This window comes from Portunus trituberculatus, chromosome 35, assembly GCF_017591435.1.
Source record: "Portunus trituberculatus isolate SZX2019 chromosome 35, ASM1759143v1, whole genome shotgun sequence".
NCBI lineage: Eukaryota > Metazoa > Arthropoda > Malacostraca > Decapoda > Portunidae > Portunus > Portunus trituberculatus.
The window spans coordinates 15,045,926-15,067,693 of record NC_059289.1 but is presented as its reverse complement, the minus strand read 5'-3'; the positions used below and the strand labels follow the sequence as shown (position 1 = coordinate 15,067,693).

Genomic DNA, 21,768 nt, shown 5'->3' with positions numbered 1-21,768 from the left:
GGGAGGAGGAGGAGGGCGCTATGAAAGAGAAGGTCTATGCAAAGGGAGATGCTGTGGAAAGGGAGGGTTGTGAAAGGGTAGCTCTACGTCAGGAAGGGAGAAGCGTATGGGGATTGAAAGGGATCAGAAGAAGGAGGAGAAGGAGGAGGAGGAGGAGGAGGAGGAGGAGGAGGAGAAGGAGGAGGAGGAAGAGGAGGAGAAGGAAGAGAAGTAAAGTGAAGGAAAAGTAGCAGAAAGGAATGAAGCGTGGACGGTATAGACATGAGAGGGAGGGACTGAGGAAGACGTAGTGAGGAAGAGGAGGAGAACGGGGAAGGGGACTGGGAGAGGGGGATAAAAGGGAAAGAAACAAGAGAAAGGGAGATTGCTATGGAGGAGAAGGAAGTTAATGTTTGGCTTTGACACATTTATCTTTCCTAACACATCGCGCAGGATTCACAGCGTCACGTGGGCCGCTGAGCAATGTGACACAAAGACATCATCTAGAGTTGTTCGCTACTACCCCGGCTGCCCCTCCGTCGTGTGGTTCCGGATAGAAATGGGGACCAGACTACTGAAAGAGAGAGAGAGAGAGAGAGAGAGAGAGAGAGAGAGAGAGAGAGAGAGAGAGAGAGAGAGAGAGAGAGTAGAAAGAATAACACTATTTCCTTTCATAGCTACAGTTTCGTAAGCAGCTGCATCGCACGTGGTAAAAAAATATGTTGATATAAAAAAAAGTTTCCCCTTCCCTCTTAAGACGAGCAAAGGGATCTGAAGGGAGTATCGGGTGGGACTAAAAGAGTGTTTGAATCTCCTGTAGTGATATTAGACACACTCTGCTGCGTTGCGCTCTTATTATTTATTTTTTATTATTTAATATGTTTTTTCGTTTCCACCGCTCATAATTATGTCGAGGAAGACAAAACACGGGTCTTATTTATCGACCTCCGCTACAAAGGGAAGATATATTACCGGCGTCCCTGTAATTTAAGTGTTTTATAAATCTTATTTTTATTAGGCGAGAGAACGTGTCTCTTCATTAGGCGACATATTTCAGACACCGAGTGAAGGCGGACGTGACAAAATATCCAGAAGTGTCATACAAAGATTATTAGCTTCAGCAACTGGTTTTGGCTTCTGTTTGTGTTTTCCTCCGGTCCTTAGCATCGGCAGGAAGTGTGCACGAGACCGGCGACTGCCAGACAGACGCTCAGACAGACAAACACACAGACAGATAAAAGTAACGTTCACTTTGCAACTGCGGTCTCATTGCACATTCCAGTCGCACACGTAGCAGACAGGGGGGGCGCTGACAGCCCTCACACCGTAATGCGTCACACCCTCCAGACCACCAGGCGCGCTGTGCCTTCCCAGCATGGGTCGCTGGGCCTCTCTAGGAGCTGGTCGTTCCATTATAAAGCCTTTCACACTCTCATCCAGCCTCTCCGAGTGTTTTATTATTAATTATTTTGTCACCGTCTCTGCCTTCCCCAATATACCCCGAGGGAGGCTCGGCCAGACTACTTTAATTAGATAACCGGCACCTGAATCCTGCTCGTCCTTCCCAGACCAATCGCAACCAAGGGCACGCAGCGCCAAAGGTTATCATTGGAGGCGAGGCCGAGTGGATGGCTAAGATTCGCGCAGCAAAAGCGTGTCATTGGTCTCGCTTGTATGACAGCTCATGATGCTACTGTATATTCGGCGGGCGTAGTGGCGTAACCAACGGTGACGCAGCGCGCCGCTCCTGCCGGGCTTCCAAGCGGGCGGCGGCAGGCGGGCGCGGCGCGAGGGTTGGGCCGTTATTACACACATAACCCTGGACACAGAGGAACCCGCCGCTGAAAACACCCCGACCCTGGCCTCCTGTTGCCTCCCGTCCCGCGTCTCACACCACAGCGAGGAAATTATCTCCTGAAGAGTCAAAAAGCGTAGCAGGAAAAGGGTGAAGGGGGCAAGGGTGAGGGCCTGCGGGCAGGGTGCACGGGAGGGCAAGGCTGGGGGAAGGTGGTGAGTCTGGCCGGCGGGTCACCCTCGGACATGTGCGTGTCATGGCGCCCGAGGCAGACACCCGTGCAGACATGATACCGGCTACCGGGCTTACTGGTGACGCTGCCGCCTTACCGAGCTGCTGCTCCATACACGGGCCGCCCACGCGTCCCTAGCCATCACCTGCGACTTTGACGGGAGAGAGGCGCGCTGCACTAGTTACTCTTGGTGAATGTGTCTTACTGTTCACCTGCTCCAACACACACTCCTTGCGCCCATTACCAGCCTGTGTCCAGGTGGCTGTGATGGCATCTTCTCCCTACCAGCCCCACAGCCTCCCTCACCCGCCAGCCGCACTCATAAGGCACGGTTCATATTACTAAGTCTTCCTGCAGCTGTCACACTAGCTGGCGTCATGAGGGTGTTGGCGAGTCTATACTAGTAAGACATTCGCTTCAATCATATCCATAAGAGATGCATCCTTAGTTTCACCGATAATAACTTATAATTTTCAGAGAACAAACCTGAACATTGAGAGCACAAAAAAAATAATGATAAGGAAATATTATAGTCGAGTTATTCTATATGCAGGACAGGTGAGGCTTGGTGCTCCTAATGCTACAGCGACAGACAAGAGAAGTTCACAGGTGTCATGGGTGAAAAGAGCAGGTGAATGTGATGTGTGGCATTACGGTAATAGGGATGCTGCGGTGTAATGGTGTGACGCTCGCTCACTCACTCACTTACTCACTCACTCACTCACTAACTCTTTCTTTCTTTCTGTCTTTCTTTTCTTTCTCTTCTTTCTTTCTTTTGCTTCTCTCTCTCTCTCTCTCTCTCTCTCTCTCTTAAAGCAATTAGAAAATGATGAAAAGTAAGACGAATGAGTAGAGAGAAGGGGAAGAGGAGAAAATTACAGACGGAAGAGGAAGAAGGGGGAAGAAGACATGGATGAATTAATGAGAAACTGAAGCAGACAATAATAATCACGGAACGAAACGAAGGCAAAAGAAAGAAGAGAATAATGGCAGTAGTAAAGGGGGGTGACTTCTGTGATGGAGCTGTGGTTAACCTGAATGAAGGAACGTGAATAATGAAGAAAATGAAGAATGGAGCGGTTGCGAACTTGAATAAATTGCAGGAGGAGTAGGAGGAGGAGAAGGAGAAGGAGGAGGAAGAGGAGGAGGAGGAGGAAGAGGAAGAGGAAGAGGAGGAGGAGGAGGAGGAGGAGGAGGAGATGTTATATAATAGAATAGAGACGTAAAGGAATAAAAAGAATGAAAAGGAAAACGAAATCACGATTAAGAGAGAGAGAGAGAGAGAGAGAGAGAGAGAGAGAGAGAGAGAGAGAGAGAGAGCACAGTAGTCTTGAATATTGACACCATAATTGCAAATCAATACGCCTTAATTGCAGCCTTGGTGGGTAAGTCTGCTACTTAATCAATGTCTCTACAGAAAAGGCAAACGTGAGAGAGAGAGAGAGAGAGAGAGAGAGAGAGAGAGAGAGAGAGAGAGAGAGAAAGAAAAGGGAAGAAATCAATGTTCCATCACCCTGTCGCCTCCACAACTGGACACGGAACTAATGCCACCTCACGCGACTCTCCGCTCCCTTACATGCCCCCAAACCCCCCCTCTCTCTCTCTCTCTCTCTCTCTCTCTCTCTCTCATCCCTTTCATCCCTCCCTCATCCCTCTCACTCATCCCTTTCTCGCCCTCCCCTTCCTACCTACGGAAATATTATTTTTTTTTACCTCTGTTTTTTCTCCCTTTCTTCTCTAATACAATACACTTCTTGGCTTCCAGCAGACTAATCTATTCTTTTGACGTCTCCTCATCTACCTCTTGTGTCTGTCTCTCTTGTGTCTCTTTCCTCTTTTTTTATTTTCCGATAATGCTTTGTTTTTTTCCCGTTAACTTTCTTTTTTTCTCTCTTTTTCATTCTTTTACTTGAAGGACTGTTATTCACTTCCGTCTGGCTTGTGTGTGTGTGTGTGTGTGTGTGTGTGTGTGTGTGTGTGTGTGTGTGTGTGTGTGTGTGTGTGTGTGTCTGTGTGTGTGTGTTTTATCTATATTTTTTTGTGAATTCCAATATGCAGTCAATAAGTTTCTATCTATCTACGTATCACTAAATATCTGTGTGTGTGTGTGTGTGTGTGTGTGTGTGTGTGTGTGTGTGTGTGTGTATGTGTGTGTGTGTGCGAGCGAGCGCGTTGATGGACACTGGCCACAAACACGCATAGTGGCGCGTCCGTAATTTCGAATCAGACGCGACTTTGGTCCACTGGTTAATTCTTTATTGGACGCTGAGAGGCTCATTACGTGGCAAAGAAGGAGTTATGTGGCGGGTGTGTCGCGTCTCCGAGGTGCGCTGTACCCCTCCCCCACCCCGTCCAACTAAACGAAGGAAGGGGCGAGCTATAGAAAGTTAAACAAATAATAGATGTAACTGATAAACAAGTAGATAAGTGCAAGGGAAATGTAAGGAAAGGATTGCGTAGTATGGGAAAATACACCGATTTGTTTATGCACGTATTTGGTGGATAAGCTTTAAAAGAAAAGGATTTATTTTTCTTATTAGTCATGCTCTTAATGCTCCTTGACTTACACTGAGTACATGCTGGAAGCCTCAGTAATACCCCAACCTCCAGTGAAACAGCTGATGCCTTACATACACATGGAAGCAAGATATATGTATACAAGTCTCTCTCTCTCTCTCTCTCTCTCTCTCTCTCTCTCTCTCTCTCTCTCTCTCTCTCTCTCTCTCTCTCTCTCTCTCTCTCTCTCTCTCTCCATTTTAATACCAGTACTCAAATAATACTATTCTCCCCGTAAGAAAATTTTATACGTAGAAAAACAAACTGAAATACTACAAACATTTATTGGACAGCACTAACTTCACATCAATATTATGACCAACACTGCACACCTGGCCACCACCACCTCTGCATAGCGCCTCTACCTTTCATCACGTCCCTTTCCTGCCCCCTGTTGGGAGTCTCGCTGCTCTGTCGTTTAACTGAGCGAAGCAGTCAAAACAAACAGTCGGGCTTCTCATATTTCATAAGCACCACTGTGAACCCACGTCTCGCCCAGTGGTGCTGCTTGCGTGGGTTAAGGTGATGAAGGACGATGACAGGAAGCGAGACAGACACGTGCCGGGATACTCAAGACGTCCCGTGCTTTACTGAAGAGCACAACAACGCACCACTGGAAGGTAGGAAGCAAATACCTTGAACCAAGCACCAAAAAACAGCAAAATCACTAAACCCTAACCTGCATTAACCCTCCAGTGGGCTTGTGTGTGGATGGGAGGGCGGCGAGGGTGGGCCGCGGCAGGGGCTGGGGAGGCAGGACGGGGCAGAAAGGTCATAAAATAGAGGTGGAATCCGGCTCTCTCACGCCACGCGGCCACCGTACCCTGGGTCAGGCTGAGCGGCAACAGCAAGGTGAGGTCGGCACGGTGAGAGGAAAGGACAAGGTAGTCACAGTCATACAATACACGACGGAGGCACGAGCTGTGTTCATGACGTTACTTATTCAAGATCTTGTTCTACTGTGTCAAAGGAGGTACAGTAGGTACATGATTACCCTAACCAAAACGATATAAATAGATTAAATAATTAAATAAAAAATAGATCTACATTATGCTAACCTTACCTACACTAACCTGCCCTATCCTAACCCATCTTACTAATAGTTACGGTGGTTGATATTTTACGTGATTAAGATTTTATTAATTTGGTTGAATTTTCTCGAATTTAAACAAATTTATTCTTTCTTGTATAATGTTGGACATCACAATTTCTATAATTTTTGGTAGATTTTCCATCAAATTAAGCTCATATGGTAGTAACGTCTCACACTGACATTTTGTTGTACAAGTTCTCGGTTTCATATTGTGTTGCTCATTCTCACTCAAACTTTAGAAATAACGTCAGCATATTGCAGGTATTGGATTTATAATATGAAGTGAAGAAAAATATGCATAAAAAAAGGAACTGAATCGTGTATCGTTCATTTCTTCCCAAAGTTTGAACATTACACAAGTACATTATGAAGTGGAGACGATATAAAAAAAATCAGTGTTCCATCAGCATTCCTTGGCAGGACGTGCAACGATCGCTCCAAACACACAGGTACGCAAGCACTCTCCATGAAAAAAGCTGATATTTCATGGACTTTATCGGGTTCTTTACCTGAACTCTGAGGCACGCAAGAACTTACTCTTCAAAAAATATAGAAATGAATCTAATACCCGAAACATTATTCCTTCTGAGCTGAAAATGAGACAAAGGAAAAATCTAGTTGGTCTGGATTGTACGTAACTGTATATTACATTTTACACTTGAAAATTTAATACTTTTATCGAGAGTTGTTGCGCTTCAAACAAAAATACAAAACGTCTAATACTCAGAACAATATTCCTGGTGAACTTTAAAACAAGAGGAAGGAAGAAGGAAAGGTTTTGTTGACCTGGCTTGTAATTGTAAATATTTCACACCTCACATTTTGATACTGATGCGAGGTGCGTTTTAGATTGTATTAAAAAAAACCAGCTGAAGGTAAAGATGAGGATAAAAGAAAGGGTTACTTGACTTAACTTGCAATTGTAAATATTTCACACTTCACAGCTTAATAGCCAGATAAGAAAATGTTACAGTAATAAATCATTCTGGTGTGCTCTATTTTTGAAAGCTTAGTGGCAGGATAATATTTTCTCGACGGGCACATATAACGAACTCAAACATGACATCTGCGGGCCTGCATTTCCTTCATCCGGTTCCATGGTCAAAAATAATTCCCGTTCACTGGATTAAACCGGACGTTCGCCAAGCTCCATTTAACCAAATACTGAGGAACAGCGGACGTGATGTGGCGGTGACCTTCAAATGAGTTGCATAATGACCTCTGATCAATCACCAATTTCATGAATTAACGCTGGATATTGTTTCGTTCGGGGCGGTCACGTGAACACACACACACACACACACACACACACACACACACACACACACACACACACACAAACGAACATACACACCCATCCACTCACCCACCCACCCACCCATACATTTACTCACTCACTCACTCACTCACTCACTCACTCACTCACTCACTCTCTCTCTCTCTCTCTCTCTCTCTCTCTGTGTGTGTGTGTGTGTGTGTGTGTGTGTGTGTGTGTGTGTGTGTGTGTGTGTGTGCGGGGCTTGCGTGTAGGGGTGACGGTTTGCGTGTGGACTGGAGTGCCCGCGGCGTCACATGCAATAAGCTTTTTATAATTTTTCAAGCGGCGAGTTATGCATTGCTTCCCCCAAACTGATTGATTTCCTTAACTCTCATGACAACGTTACGTAATCAAGAATTATAAAACCCTCTGCCTCTCTCCCTCTCCCTCTCCCTCTCTCTCTCTCTCTCTCTCTCTCTCTCTCTCTCTCTCTCTCTCTCTCTCTCTCTCTCTCTCTCTCTCTCTCTCTCTCTCTCTCTCTCTCATACATGACCACCAACACCTGGGAAAGAAGAACTGTAATAAGAGCATAATTCTATAACAACAGCCACGTCTCAGCATCTCCAGCGTAGACCTATCCACCCACAGCCTGCATACTCTTTGTCACCTGCTACCGCCCACCTGCAGCAGGAACGCGCCTACGGACAAGAGCGTCATTGAACTCGAAGTAAACAAAGACCGATTATCGAGTCACCACTTCAGTTGAACGTCATGATGATTTTTTACCCCAACGAATCGACTGCCTGACTTTCTTCTCGCTTGGCCGCCGGTTGTTTTCTGCTCTAGGGCATGGTGGTTCTTAATCCTCCTCCTCCTCCTCTTCCTACAGCTCGTCCTTCTCCTACAAGTGACTCCCTCCCTCCTTTTCTCTTTCTTCTCCTCCTCCAGCAGTTCCCATTCTCCTTCTCATACCTCTCCTATTTTTCTTGTGTTTTTCTTTTTTTATCGGCTGGCTCCTCCTCCTCCTCCTCCTCCTCCTCCTCCTCCTCCTCCTCCTCCTCCTCCTCCTCCTCCTCCTCCTTCTAATATCCCTTACCGCATTCTCCAAGTTAGTTTTCCTAGCCTGAGTGCCCCAAGCCTCCAGTTCCTCTTTACTTTATTGTTAACTCAAGGGAACGTGAAAAGATAGACGGGGAGATTGACGGACACACAGAAGGTAGAGGTAAAAAAAGACAGAAACAAAGACGGGCTACGAATTTGGATGTCCTCTTCTGATTGGCTGACGTTATTCTCACCCGCTTTTGTGAAAATCTTATCACTGCTGGGAATCAAGGCAGAGGAATCCCTGATTAGACCTAAATTATGCTGCTGTAGCCCTTGTTGCATAGGGAACCCTGGTATTTAGGCTGCGTGTTAATAGAGGTCATATTTTTTTGTCCTTAGCACACCACACGGAAAATTACAGATATCAAGGCAAGGGGGGACCGGGCACACAAAAACAGTCGGTCAGCGGTTCGAGATCTCGATTATGCGTGAGGAAGGTGGATAATTGCAAATTGGTCTATTATCTCAAGTGTCTCGAAGCGTCATGGGATCCCAGGTTCGAATGCCCATTAATCTTAGGAGACAGCGTTGAGCAGTAGCGTGGTGCAGTCCTCACCCACCACGCCACTTGCTGCTAGCTTTCCTGCCTCCTCCCTGTTGTGCCTTCTCGCCCTGCTATGTCTCATTATAAACTATGTGAATATGAGCGAGGAGTGACCAACAGAAGCGCCACTGTGTTGCTTTGAATCGCTGCGTCAATTTCCGTCCACGATGTTGTGTGCAGACGATCCTTGACACTTGCTGTACTTCCACTCATTCGTGCTTTGTGAATATTCGCATCAAATACAGTCAGGAACAAAAATATATGACAGACGATACAGATGAGTTCAGATATTTAGGTGTATTGTTGTTTTTGCCCTGAAGAGAACTTATAAAGGCTGATGATGATTGTGTGAAGCGACATTTGAGGATAGATGGTTGATTGCTCCTCGTTGAACATTAAGAATAAACACTAACTCTCCTCCACCACCACTTCTTTTTTCCATTACTGATTACATGTATGAATAATGTTCATATATACCCCTGTCACAAATTACAATGCATACAACTCTGAAGTGTCCTTACTATAAATATAAACTTCAGTCAGAATTTTGGGCTCAATTTTTTTCGTGAGGCGGGGGGGGGGGAGGAGAGTGGAATGGGAAGGGCATGGACTGTGGGAAACAAGAGTATTAGTTTACATGGATATGCCCGGCCATCATCTGAGTGTTCAGCAGTGCAGCAGAATGCAGACTTTAATTTGCTTTCAGGGGACACAGCCCTCTTTGCGTGACTTCATCTCCTGCTGGTAGGGGCGTAACACTCAACCGATTCCAGTGAGCGAGACGTGATTGGATTATCTTGCTACAGCGAAAAATAACCAGAAACAGCGTGGGCGATGAGAACTTTGCAATCAACGTTACAGATAAAAAATAGACTTTAAAAATTGAACATTTAAACAAGCTTCACGGAATGGACAAATACAACTCCGTCAAAGCGAAGGGTAAGAACTGCAGCCTCATGTCATTCAATTTTCATTTCATTTGCTATTTGAGGTTCGACGGCTTCCTGCAGACCGCCAGTGTTATTACCCGGAGCTGAGCGGGCGGCCCTTGTAGCGTTCTGCACCACTAGTCCAGCGGCTCCTGAGGTGAGGGCGCCGCGTGTTTATCCCAGTGGCATTTCAGAAACTTTATTTTTTCTTAGAATAAAGAGCGGCAAAGGACTCTAACCTCTTGACTTCTAACTTTCCTTCTCCCTTAACCTCCCTTCTTTCCTCTGCTCTGTGATGGTGGCTCGCTTCTCCCCGCCAGCAAATTGTTCCTCTCCCTCATTGTGGTTTGTGGCGGTTGTGTTGCTATTCCGCCAATTAACAGCAACGTGTTTTGTGTGTAAAGTGTTTCTATCTCTTTCTTTTTTTCAGTAGTATTCAACTACCTAAGAAATAATTCAATTCACAAGTCAACTTATGTATAAATTGACCACTTAATCATATTACATAGTTTTACTTTATAAGCACTCAGTATTAGAAAATGTTAAAAGTTACTGAATATAGGAATCTGGAAACCGATACTACGTAAGAATGACTCCTTTTTGAGTTATTCATGAGGGTAGTTTGCTAACATTTCCATTAGAGTACTCCCCCAGTTGTTCTAATTCCCACTATATCCATCCGACATCTCCAGCGCTCCTAGTATGGCGACATTACAATACAGTTATTCCGATTAGTGATATAACTTGAAAGAAAGCTGTGACGTTATCTCTAATACCAGAAGACTGAATAACATACAAAATTTAATATAAAGATTGTATACATAGAATATTTTACGTTATTTTCTCTAGTATTATTTACTTGAAAAAAAAAAAAGAAACTCAAAATAGTGTTGTTATTTTCTTTATAACGTATATCATTACTGACTGTTCTTGTTTGTGCTTCATAGATTCATGCAATTTCTACACCAAAAACAGAATCCTGACTCACACAAAACACGGTCTTCAATAGATTATATCGCGCTGAGCTTCCTTTATCTCACTTGTGACTTTATGAATGTGCGCGGGACGTTCACATTTATGCAACCCAAATTACTGTTACCACCGCACGACAGCTGAGACACGATGAAACCATAGGTGGGAGACTCGATAAATATAAGATAACGCTGTGACATGTCTGCTTACTCCGTGTTTGTCTTTCTGGTATATGTCAGACAGTACTTGCTGATGCGGAAAAAAAAGGTGAAAACAACCGTGAATTTCTAAATGGAAAGGAAGAAAACAATAAAAAAAAAGTAGATTATAAGGTAGAATAATTCGTGAAAATTTAAGGCACGTAAAATAAAGAGAGTATAAAGAAGGTAAATTCCTGGAAGCTTAAATGTAGGAAAGAAGAAAATAGAAGAGAAAAAAAGTTACAAGCAACAGGAATTCGTGAAAAATTGAAGCACAGGAAACGAAAAATGAAGAAAATGAAGAAACAGCAAGAATTCGTGAAAGCTTGAACACAAAAATCAGAGTACACACACACACACACACACACACACACACACACACACACACACACACACACACACACACACACACACACACACACACACACACACACACACACACACACACACACACACACACACACACACACACACACACACACACATCAAGTAAATCCAAGAAAAAGGAGCTTGAAACCAAAGGTAATGGCGCTTAAAAATAGACCAGTGTTAAGGTACAATAAGATTTTTTTTTCTGTATGTGAGAGTTCGAAAGATTATCATAGAAGCTCCATCCATCAGGCAGATTTCTTATAGCCATCAGAAATGAGGGAAGAAAGAGTGAGAGGCAGGTAGAGTGAGCCAGCAATGAGGGTGTCACCGTCTTACTGGGACTTGGTCTGAGGATAATGACAAAGGGATAATAATAATGATATCAACACATATACTTAATACCGTCACTGAGGACAGACACATGCAGTTATGGGCCATCTGTGCTCCGCTAAATTATGCTGCCAGACACCCGTATAATATACTCAAAAACATATGAATGCCTTGAAATATAATTCTACATACTTGAGAAACATACACATTTACATACATTAACATACACAAAGCCAGCTACAAATCATATATGAGAAAATCTATACGGTGATCAGTATATGTAATTCAAACATGAAAACATCAAAGAAAAAAAATGAATATGTAAATGTTAAATATTGAGGGAGAAATCTGACCTGCATTTGGCGAGACTTTACAGAAACTGAGAAGATGAAGAGACAGATGAGGGAGAGGAAGGGGAAGGGGCAGGCTGGGAGAAAACAAAGGAGGCAGATAGATGACAAGGGGAGAAGATAGAGAAATGGCAATGTGGGGATAGGAGAGGATGAAAGATGAATGAAGGAAAATGAAAAGGAAGAGAACAGAAAAAGAAGAAGAGGGAGAAGAGGTAATGCAAAGATAAGTGAAGGAAGGTAGGAGGAAAACACAAAAAGAAAGGTGAGGGAAGGTGTGCAGGGTGTTGGTAGGTAACCTCAGGTGTTGCCGTAGGTGATGTGGACACAGATGAGGTGGAATCGAAACGAGAAAATGCGTTCTGGGTGGTAATGGTGATGGTGGTGATGGTAGTGATGGTGACGGTGAACCAGGGGTGGCATTTTCCGGGTCTAGCGTGAAGGGGGCGGCGCTGGGCAGACCTGGGCATTACCTGAGTTAATCACCGGCCAGAGCACGTAGCTTGGACGGCTATAGGTGCAGCCTGAGCCTCTGGGGCACGCTACCTGGGCTGGCAGTAATCAGGGGTTTCTTGACCTTGCTGTGGTAGTAGTAGTAGTGGTTGGTTTAGGTGGCGGTGGTGGTGGTGGTGGTGGTGGTGGTGGGGAGGGGAGAGGGATTGTCTCAGTTTCATTGCTATTGTTGCTTATGGCAGTGATTCCGGTTTAATATACGTAAATGTGATTGCAACTGCCACATAAAAGTCAGGCAGGTTGATAATATCTCATGATTTGTGCTCTGCTATAAGAAGATGTGGGCATTTAGTGGTAATGTGTAAGACTAGTTGTTGTAGTGATAGTGGTAGGACGAGCAGCAGCACCACCACCAGCAACAACAACAAACCAGCAGCGGCGGTGGTGGCGGCGAGAGGAGCAGCAGCAGAAACAGAAGCGGCAGTAATAGTGGTGATTGTAGTAGCAGTAGTAGTTACATCAGGAACAAACGCACTATAAGTAAAAATGGTTTTGATATTAGTAGTAGTAACAACAAAAACAACAAAGACAACACCAACAAAAATGAAAAAAATAAAACACCTCACCAAAACCAGATAACAAGAACACAAGCAACAACAAAAACGAGACCAACAAAAAGCTCACACACACACACACACACACACACACACACACACACACACGGGTCAGCACCATCACCTGCCTCCTCAAAGCTGCACTACATTCCACGGTGAGCGAGGCAATTAAAACATTACGTGCCTCGTTGTCAACACCCTCTGTGGACGACCTGTGGGTGAGCAGGTCTTGTTCCCCTCAAGGCTCAACACTTCCTCTTGACTTGTCACAGTGATGGTGGTGGTGGTGGTGGTGATGATGGTAGTGGTGGTAGTGGTGGTAGTGGTAGTAGTAGTAGTAGTAGTAGTAGTAGTAGTAGTAGTAGTAGTAGTAGTAGTAGTAGCAGTAGTAGTAGTAGTAGCAATGCCAGTAGTAGTATAGTAATAGTAGTTTTAGCTTTAGTAGTAGTAGTAGTAGTAGTAGTAGCAGTGATAGTAGTAGTAGTAGTAGTAGTAGTAGTAGTAGTAGTAGTAGTAGTAGTAGTAGTAGTGGTGATGGTGGTGGTGTGGTGATGGTGGTGGTGGTGTGGTGATGGTGGAGGTGGTGGTGGTAATGATGGTGGTTGTGGTAAAACGTGTGCTGTTACAATAATAAATTCTAAACAAAAACGCCAAATAAAAAGAAGGGAATTAATTAACCTTATCTTCTATGTTAATAAGGTCGAGTGTCTGATTCAGGGTTTTTACATTCTCTTCTCATTGCTAATTTGTTCGGTTATTTTATCTACACCAAACCAGTTGCTGTTCTATATCCAATTATGTCATTATCAGTGTCAATTAAGATGTATATCATTTGTCTAATTGTTCCATTGTTCCGTGAATCTCCCTCGCCCGTATATCATTGCAGGCATCCGTCACCAGCCGTCACTGCATATAATAGATAAATATACCCATTACTTGCTATGATACGTACCATTCTAGTTGTATTCGAATTAATGTGCTTTTGTCAAATTAAATTACTTTCATTCCATAATTATCATCCACCTCTGCTCACACACTCATACACTCACACACACACACACACACACACACACACACACACACACACACACACACACACACACACACAGAAACAAAAACGAGGTTTCATTTAAAAGAAAAGAAAAGCTAACAGACAAACACAAACACACACACACACACACACACACACACACACGAGAGAGAGAGAGAGAGAGAGAGAGAGAGAGAGAGAGAGAGAGAGAGAGAGAGAGAGAGAGAGAGAGAGAGAGAGAGAGAGAGAGAGAGAGAGAGAGAGAGAGAGAGAGAAGGTGGAGGGAAAGTGCTACATTTCCCACACGTTTCCTCCTCCCTCACCTGAACTGTATCTCACTCCATCTCTCCCCGGTGAAGGTAATTGGCTTGTTATCTCCCCTTGAATAATAACAATAAAACGAAAAGAAAAATAAGAGAAAAAAGAGGAAAAAATAAATAAGAACATCTCAACATATATATTAAAGAATATTAACTTTAATAACAACTTTAAACGGGAAGTGGGTGCATTTGACTTGTGTTCATCAGGTGTTCTCAGGTAATTAGCGAGTCTTACCTGTGCTCCTCACCGTGTAATGTATGCTCTCCTAATGTGCACAGGGTTCTTAATTACCTGACGTGGTAATTAAGGCCGCAGGTGGTTTGGTTTGCTCTGTGTCTCCAGGTGAATAAATGTGGTTGAGATTTTGCTAATGGTAATTGTTGTTCTGGTGGTGGTAGTGGTGGTGGTGGTGGTGGTGGCATGGGATGATGGTGGTGATGATGATGATGATGCTGGTGATAGGAAGTAAGAAGAGGATCAGGAGGAAAAATAGAGGAAATGAATTGAGAAAATATAATCGGGAAAGGAAGAAAAAGAGGAGGAAATGATGATAGTTAGGAAATGATGATAACGGTAATGATGTGAGAGGGAGAGGAAGATCAGGAGAAAAGGAAAGGAAGAAAAAGAAATAGAGAAAAGGATATGATGGACAGAAGAGAAGAGATGAGAATAGCAATAATGATGATGATGATGATGATGATGATGATGATGATGCGGATGGGAATGAGAAACAGGAGGGGAAGCAAAGAGAAAAAATGAAATAAAAACTACAAGAGGAGAAGGAAAAGCGTGGAATTACGATACTGTTTGATGATGATGATGATGATGATGATGATGATGATGATGATGTGAAAGGGATGGAGATGCAGGAGAAAAGGAAAAGAGGAAAATGAAGAAGTGAAAAATATAAGGTGGGGAGGAGGTAAATGTAACAATGTTGATGATGACGATGATGATGATGATGATGATGTTAATGTGAAGAGGGAGGAGAAACAGGAGGGAAGGAAAAGAGAAAAAAGAGGTGAAAACTACAAGATGGAGAGGAGGAAGAGAATGATAAAATGTTGATGATGATACTAATGATGATATAGAGGAGGGAGAAGCAGGAGGAAAGGAGAGGAGGAAAAGAAGATGAGATAATATAAGATGGAGAGGAGGAAGAGGAAGAGGAAGAGGAGGAGGAAGGTGATGATAATTGCATTGTCAAGGGGAATAACTGTTGGGTGAGGAAGAGGTGTCATAAATTACTATTGCTACTAGTGCTGTTATTACTGTTATTATTGGTTACTCTGCTACTGTTGCCTCTGCTGCTGCTGCTGATGATGATGATGATGATGATGATAACGGTAATGTCAATAGTGATGGTGTTGGTGGTGGTGGCGGTCGTAATGATTATTATAATGATGATAATGATGATGTTAATAATAATGAAAAAAAAAGTACCAGTAAATGATAATAACAGCAATGACATAAACAGCAAAAAAAAAAAAACTGCCAGCAAAATAATAGCAAGAACAATAGCAACAACATTCATAGTAACAATAAATGACAACGGCGACAGCAAAACCAAAACAACAACAACAACAACAACAACAATAACAACAACAACAACAACATAAACAACAACGACAACAAAAACAACAACAACAATAACAACAACAACAATAACATAAACAACAACGACAACAAAAACAACAACAACTATAACAACAACAACAACATAACGACAACAAAAACAACAACAACAACAATAACAATAACAACAACATAAACAACAACGACAACATAAACAAAAACAAGAACAACAACAATAAACCACCAACAAACTCAGCTCTGCCAATAATATATCATGAGTCAAACACAATTTTAATAACTTGCCAGAAACACAACTTTTCGCCAATAATTAGAAACAGATCCGATCACCAGCTGAGGGAAAAACGCAGCCAGACGCTCCTTTGTTTACTCGATACCTTCTGGAGCGTTTGAAAGTTTCATCACTGAGGAGAAAAATACTCTGAGTTGAATGACGAAGTAATTATTCTCTATTCAAACTAAAATTATTCCCCATTGAAAATGAAATGTATATCAGCGACTAAGAAAAATCGGCGGGAGAATAGAAAGTTAATAATCAGTAATTTCTTCTCGTATTGTGATATTCATTTGTTAACTGCTACCTGATTGGCTGGCGGCAGGAATATTCACAGAGGTGATTGGTGGATGGCTTCCCTGGCGATCTCCATTGGCCAATCAGGGTAATATTCTCGTGGCAGCGGTCTGATGTTACTCACGCACTCCATGTAAGTAAATGTTACAATGCTGGACCAACGACACACGTAAGCACAGTGTTTATGAATGTGTGACACGTGCTGGCATAACTTCCATGGACATGTCTGCGTTCATGTGGATGCTAATAACTGTTTGTATTTCCATATATTTCTTTTCTTCTGTATTTTCATTGCAAAAGTAAACAAATAAACAAAGTAAGACTTCGCGTGTGTATTAAAACCTTCCTCCATTGCATGATTCCATCCCATCGGGCTTGCAAAATATATTGCTTTCACCCGAGAAACTAATTTGGTTGAGAAATTAAACACCAGGTAAAAATATCGCCGGCAAACGTAAATAAGTAAAGAGGCGCGCGCGCGTGGCAGCTCCTGTCGATACTTTACCAGCAACACTTTTATCCTCTTGAGTGACAGGTGATGTGAGACGCTCCTTTAAGAGGCAAAAACCTGTCCTATCTGACGCCTCATCTTAATTACCTCAGTATCTCTCACACCGAAGAGTTATCTATCTGTAAATTAATTTCAGGAGACTATATAATGCAGACAGCGGCTGACGAAAACTTTATATTCGTGAAGAGTGACGGGAAATCAAAGTGTCTGCGTGTGCTTCAATCATCGGAGGCAAGTATGAGAATTATTCGCCAACTAAGACGTTATAGACTATTAACAGGTGCCAATTTTACCTCCTCAGTTTAGTATAATTTGCAATAAAGCTTCATACGACGCCATGCAACCAAAACATCAATGGATTCCACCAACACATGACTAAAATTAATGACGCCGACTTTTTCTTATGGTCTCCCCCGCGACGGACAGTCTCTCCTGCAGCAGATGCGAAGCGCTTTGAAGGCGGAGGTGGACATGCCTTGTGCCAAATAAAGACATTATGTTGAGTTTGTAGGCGAAGTGGAGGAAAGGCAGAGAGGTGGAGGGGCGTCGTGACCCCTGTCGATCAATTAAGGTGAGAGTGAGGCCTTGTTCCCCTTCCTGGAGTGTGTTGCAAGGGGCCGCCCGTACCCTCCCCTGCCCACTGCCCGCCATTACCACGCGGCTTTGCCCAAATGAGGAACAGCCGAGCCTTAGCATGGAAAGGTGGTGGAGAACTTATCAATAATTTATGGAGTAAAATGTTGAAAATTAGTGAGTTTTGGATTTTTTCTCCCTTGCAACAACAGTCCTGCGTATTAATATTGAAGTGGTATGAGTGAGGCCAGCGCTGTGCTGTGGTTATTGTGGGGCTTTGGATGGGAACTAGTACACGCTCTCCATTTCACCTTCCAAACATTTCACCCCAGGAAGTGATCGGCGCCGCTGGTACAGTGTCGATGCCGATCCAAAGCCAGCGTGCCGGGCCGTCAGAATGATGTCGTGCATGCGAAAACAAGCGATAAAATCACAAAAAAAAGTCGATAATGTTGAATATGTTTTTCTAGTGGCGCTGTAATTTTCCTTAAAAATGTATTCATAAGTTTTCTTTACACAAAATACGTTAGATTTTACATTAGTTTATTAAAGTGGCTATCATTAATTTCAAGTTCCTGCAATATTTTTTTTCCGCGCTGTGTCTCGGTCATTGAGAATCACGCGAAAGATGAAAGGAAAGAGGAAAGACTCTGGGAACAAATCTATAGCTTCCCACATCTTCAATTCACCGTGGAACCTTTACGAAGCCAAGTGGAGTCTAAGTACTCATGAAGGAAAGAAGGGAAGCAAAGGAAGGAAAAGAGGAAATTCGTGGAACGGACGACGTGAGGAAGAAAGGAGGAATAAAGAGAGAGTGAGAGATGGGGGAGACTGCAAGTGGCCATTACGATCGCCACGACCTGTCAAAGAGTCGGCATGGAAAAGACAAGTAATTATATCTTAAGCCGTGGATAAGTGCGGAGGAGGAAGCACGCTGGGGCAGGTGTGCGTGTGTGTCGCTGCGATCGGCCGACTCTATGATAATTGTACGGGACTTGCATTAGCATCACCTCGCACTTGGGGCCAAATATGCAATGCGCCGACCCCGGGAACTCGACGTGGCTGTAATTATTGAAGAATTTTTCATTACCCGTCGTCACGAGGATGGATTTCGGTTGGGGTTGAGGTAATGAGAGGGTGACGTAGGGAGGGGTGGTGTGTGTGTGTGTGTGTGTGTGTGTGTGTGTGTGTGTGTGTGTGTGTGTGTGTGTGTGTGTGTGTGTGCTGGTCAGAGGGGAAAGAAGTGGGGAGGGGGGCTGGGGAGAATGCGTCCTATCTCCCCACCTTTCATTTCTGTAGCACCGTGTTCCCTTTCATTACTTTAGTCCAGACAAGATGAGGAACTGATTGCTTGAGATGCTGAGTAGTACTTCAAATTATCTTTGTACGAGTGGATTCGGTACGAGAAACTAATCTTCCATCCATCAAAAACCAGTCCCAGTACACCTTCTTTTACATATTTTTTACACTCGGGTATTTCCAGTTCTGATCAATAATTCCCACATAGATCATTACATATTCGTCGGAGCCAAATGTCACTCACACTGCAAGTTAATTGACGGGAAGGGGTCTGGCCACCGGACCGGCTGGTTGGCTACGGCCGCACGTAATCTGCAGAGGAAACGGACTACGAGATAAGAGCCTGTGATACGTCTAATGACAGTGATTGTGGCGGACCAGCGTGCATTATTACTACCCGCCTCGGCCGCAGAAGAAATCGTTTACCTCAGCCCCGATAATAGCGAAAGATGGACTGCTGCTTCTGCTTCTACTGCTGTTCCACCTGCTGAATACGCAGGCATGTAGAGATCCTTTCCCTGAATATGTGTGTGTGCGTGTGTGTGTGTGTGTGTGTGTGTGTGTGTGTGTGTGTGTGTGTGTGTGTGTGTGTATGTGTGTGTGTGTATCCACCGGATTTGGCAATATTGTCGTGCCTAACGTAGGAGGTGAGGTTATCCTGGCAGTAGCGGGGCGGCGAGGCGGCGGGATGAGGGCTCCTTCGTGCGGGTAATTACCTCCCTCAGTAACGCGACCCAAGGTGAGAGAGACAGAACACAGATACAGGTAGAGAAAAAATAGATCCAATAATAGCTTTGCCCGCATATCAAAAGAAGTGGGACTGTGCAAATGATGACGGTGATTATGTGCTGCGTACACCTGGGAGGCTGGGGCAAGTCCTGCGTGGCTGGCGGCGCTGGGCTGCCCAATCCACAGCTGAATAGGTGAGGCACAGAAAAAAAAGCAGTCCTTTGAATGTATACTACACCGAGGTGATGCTGCGCGTACCTCGAGTCTTCCGTGATGGCCTTGCATATCCTGACATCAATTAGAGTGATAAAAATCTAATTACACTGGGCGTGAGAGGTCGTGGAGGAGGCGAGGGCCAACCTGCGGCGAGGAGGCTGGATGCCGCCCTCACGACGCCCGCCGGGGGTCGTGGCTCGCCGCCATGCATGTGCCTCCGCAAAAAGCCCAAACACCCAATTCGTCCGTGTCGTGCAAATGAGACGGACGGAGACAGGAATCAGCAAGGACCCAAGGCGGCGGTTCCCTCCGTCACCTCAACCATGTGTGATTGTGCTGCTGATGCGGTGAGCGACGAGCAGGCTCAGGTGGTGGCTGTTGTTACTGGAGTTGCTGTCGTCGTCGTAGTGGTGCTAATGGTTGCGGTAATGATAGTGATGGCGGTGGTGGAAGTGGAAGGATTTAAAGCCACGCCGGGACAAATCTCACAGGAAGGACGGTGAGTCACGTCCGTCGTAAGTGTGAATATCAAGAAAATGAGAGCACGTATTTTTTTTCCTGGATCACGAGGCAGACGTATCTTGCCCTCACGGGATACAAGAGGAGGTTGTATACCCCGCAGAGTGTGAGGCAGCAAGGCGCAGCACACTGACAGTAATGTGCCGACAGGAAGCACTCACTTGGCTCATTAATATAAAGTAGTGTCCATCCTAGTGCAGACCTCGCACTCCACTTAAGAATATTTACTACTACAGATTGTGAAGATTCCTTATCCGAGTAAAGAGTTCCTGTCTTAAGCTTTCGGTGAAGTGAGTGAGGAGATAAGCGATCTTACTGTCCGATTTCCACTTCCTTCTTCCGGCACCCTTCCATCATAATGAGACCACGAGGTTGTTATGCTTGCTTCTAGTCTTGAGTAAGCGAATGCTGACAAATTGTTCTTCGTATCAGACGTGTGGTTAACCAAAGAAATGCATGACGAATAACTAAATCGTACAAGTTTCCCATCAACATTATGAGAAACAAAATGAATAATGAGATAATGATGAAAAATATTAGATTTACCTTTGTGTATTATTCAGGTGAAGATTAACTGTAGGATTTGAACGTACATTCTCACGGCACATTGCTCCTTCACTCTCCTTAGATCACTTTCCCGCCACAACCTTCCTTGTCTTAAGTTTGACCTGTTTTAGTCTTTCTATATTTCAGCTTCCCTGTCTTATTTTCCTCCCCGTCTTAGCATTGCCGTCTTAGCCTCCCTTGTCTCATCCTCCTTTATTCAAGTTTTCCCACAACCTCCCTGTCTCAATTTCTCGCTTTATCAACCTCCCTATTTGTGTCTCAGCCTGATTCTTCCTATCCGAACCTCAATATATCTCTCACAAGGTCAAATTTTCAATGAATCTTAGGTCATTTTCGTTTCCCGTGTGCTTTCTGAGACAAAAGAGAACAGTATCCGGGAGTGAAAACACTGATGCAAAATTTTTAACATGTCATTTGTAATCTTGTGGTAAAAAGTGGCAATGGTGCACGGAATATATTATTTGATGATGTTGAGCAATGGAGTTTTTTTCTCCGGATGTTAAAAATAGTATGTCAAGGGAGGCCTTTTTAGCACTGGCCGTGAAGGCTCCGCACTGAGCATGGAAATCTTAGACCGATGTTATACGATGGGTTAGAAAAAAAAAAAGCCTTGATTGTCACGATTTTCTTGTGTGACAAAGGTCCTCATTACTGTGTGTGTGTGTGTGTGTGTGTGTGTGTGTGTGTGTGTGTGTGTGTGTGTGTGTGTGTGTGTGTGTGTGTGTGTGTGTGTGTGTGTGTGTGTGTGTGTATAGTATGTTGTATTTTGTCTTCCTTCCTCTTTTTGCTGCCAGTTTGTCTCCCTGTTCATTTCCATTCCAAAACTCTCCCCCTTTCGTCCATCCCTTCTTCCCTCCGCACATTTACTAAGTATTCCATTTCTCTCTTCACATCTTCCCTTGCATCTCTTACTCCTCTTACATTCACTTGTTTCCCTTTAATTTTTATTTCTGCAGCCTTACCACATCCCCAACAATTCACCGTTCTTACTGACTTCCTTTATTACCTTATATACTTCCTTCCCTCGCTTCCTCCAATTTCCAATTTAGAATAAAAGA

The 21,768-nt window shown here is 44.0% G+C and overlaps 1 protein-coding gene across 1 annotated transcript in view; it reads right to left on the bottom strand.

The window, feature by feature from the left end:
- LOC123513020 (protein-L-histidine N-pros-methyltransferase-like) overlaps nt 1-21,768 on the bottom strand; it is a 1,006,690-nt gene that overhangs the window by 680,945 nt on the left and 303,977 nt on the right. The gene's annotated exons all lie outside the window — the stretch shown is intronic.